Source organism: Etheostoma spectabile, chromosome 8 (assembly GCF_008692095.1).
Source record: "Etheostoma spectabile isolate EspeVRDwgs_2016 chromosome 8, UIUC_Espe_1.0, whole genome shotgun sequence".
Classification (NCBI taxonomy): Eukaryota; Metazoa; Chordata; class Actinopteri; order Perciformes; family Percidae; genus Etheostoma; species Etheostoma spectabile.
In genome coordinates this window covers 26825764-26828136 of record NC_045740.1, presented here as the reverse complement: position 1 = coordinate 26828136, position 2373 = coordinate 26825764, and the positions used below count along the sequence as shown (strand labels likewise).

General features: G+C 38.3%; 2 long non-coding RNA genes across 2 annotated transcripts in view; one reads left to right on the top strand and one right to left on the bottom strand.

Moving 5' to 3' along the window:
• LOC116693972 (uncharacterized) overlaps window positions 1–2271 on the bottom strand; it is an 8872-nt gene extending 6601 nt beyond the window's left edge. Inside the window, exon 1 of the long non-coding RNA XR_004333042.1 lies at window positions 2204–2271. This is a non-coding gene — a long non-coding RNA (uncharacterized LOC116693972). The remainder of the gene's footprint in view (window positions 1–2203) is intronic.
• Window positions 1–2373, top strand: part of LOC116693973 (uncharacterized) — a 12364-nt gene that overhangs the window by 6008 nt on the left and 3983 nt on the right. The window lies entirely within an intron of this gene.

The following is a 2373-nucleotide window of genomic DNA, read 5'->3' as shown; positions in this document are numbered from 1 at the left end:
TACAAATTTTGACCTGGGGTGCCCAAACCTTCAAACCCCACTGTATATAAAAGGAAAAACAAAACATTTGTGTCTTGCCACCTGCTTTAGATACCTATCAGTATAAAATGTAATCAAAATGTTCTACTTTTCACACCACAGCTAAGTCGTCCAGTGAATTCCCAGCATGCATCGCCATTGGCACCATTTCAAAGACTTGTAATAATCTTTTATAATAACACTTCAACTCTGTCGCTCAACTATGATGTGTTTATCTTTTCAAACGCTTGGAGAAGTCATTCACCGACCATCATTCACTCAAACTGCCCTGCCACAATGCAACTCCACTACAAATCAAAGCATCTAAATGACGCCATTCTTTTGACGCTGAATTTCAACTATTCGTAATTCTTTGGAACGCTCTTGGCACATTTGATTAGGAGATTAGCAAAAAACAAAACAAAAGAATTGGTAGAAGAAAGAATAAGAAAAGCGGCTTTGGACGGTGTTTACAGATTTCAATTGTGTCCGCTGACGGACTGCATGGTGTGCGGTCGAGGTCTTCAAGTGCTACTTCACATTCACACTCACATGTTTGTGCGGATTGGCGCTCTGATCTGCTTAGATCAGTGGACTACAAAAAATCTTTTCTGTGGACCCACATTTTAAAGCTAGTATACTCTGTTGCATAACCTGCATTGTGTCATGAGTCTGTATGTCATGCTAAAGGAATTTAAAAAGGCTGGGACAGCATGTTTGAACCAGCCGCTTATAACAGAGCCGTTGGGTTAGAATAAAGTACAAAACCTCCACTTTTCCAGAATCATCTGGGGACTGACACATCCTTCCCATGACCCAGCAGCACTGGGTCCTCCCTGACCCACTGTGTGGTCGGATCAGTTGACCTCAATTTGCACTTCAGATTCAAAACAAAAAAGGTTCTTCGCAGAAAGTCTATTTACAAAGAAAAGCGGCAATTTCCAAATCCCTTCAATCTGAAATCAGTGTCATAAAATACTGCGTTACCAAGTTAGTGGGTTGGAGTGAGGATGGGTAGTGAGTGTGTAACGTGTGTCTAGATCTGTAGACATTCATCTTCTGTCCCTCAACAACAAACACAGATGTGCCTTTGGTGGAAGAAGTAATCAGATCCTTTACTTAGGAAAAAGTACCAATACATTAGTGTAAAAAATACTCTATTACTGTAAATACTGTACGAGTTAAAGTATTCAAAATTATACCTACGTGAAATCACTGAATATTATTAGCAATATATAAAAAAGTATCAAAAGTAAGAGTAATTATTAATATTTTGAATATGAAATACTTATTAAGTAACATATAAGTCTGTGACTAATATATTTATATGCAATAGTAATACATTTTTAAAACTGAAGCACTAATGTGTAAGCAACATCTCAGTGTTGAAGTGAAGCATGTTGGAACTAAATTACGTTGTAGTTTAGTTTAGTCCTGTGGTTCCCAATCTAAGGGCAGTGCCCCTCCAAAGGGTCACCACACTAATTGTGTGAAAAACAGTTCTGCTTCTCCAATGGATCACTTTTTGGATGTTCTTTCTACTTTGCTTTTTAACTTCTTCAGGCTGATTTTTTAAATGAAACTATCTGATGGGAAATCAGATGGTTCAAATGCAGCACTTCACACACATCTGAAACATGACAAGATGCCCAGTACAAACCACAGCTTTTGATTTAGTCTTTAACAATGTATTGTATTGTAGGTTCTTAGTATAATCTTAATCTGAAAAGTTACTAGTTTCTATAGCTGTCATATAAAAGAAGAGTACAACTTCCCACTTTGAAAGGGTGGGATCGTTGAAAGTTGAGGATCAAGTGTCTCAGATGCAGCTGGGTATGGCACATAAAATTGTTTATGGAGATGTTCCCAAATATTTTAGAAATTATTTTACAGTAATAGTTCAAAGGTACTCCACTAAGGGTAGCTAAACCGATTTTTTATCCCCCTGATCTACGACTAATCTGGGCAAATAGTCTTTTCTTTATGCTGGAACTACCTTTTGGAATTGGTTACCTGGTACACTCAAGACAGTCCGAAGCATAAGCAGTTTTAAGGTAGTCATTGCCTATTTTTTTGTATAACATGGATGAATTAGTTTTAAGTATGATGACTGATTGATGTGTGATCTGCTGCCACTTGTCCTCTCCCCCCTGCCCTTAGGGACCGCAATGGAAAATCACCAAACGCCACCATCTTCTGAACAGAGCCATACCGAGAAATACAAAGAGAGCTGTGTGGTGCTGATAGTCTTAAAGGTGCCCTGCCACATGTACTTCATTACTTTGTGGCAATGTCTGAAGTTCTACCATGGACTCTAACATGTTTTGTGGAAAAATGCCTTGGTTACCTTGTTTC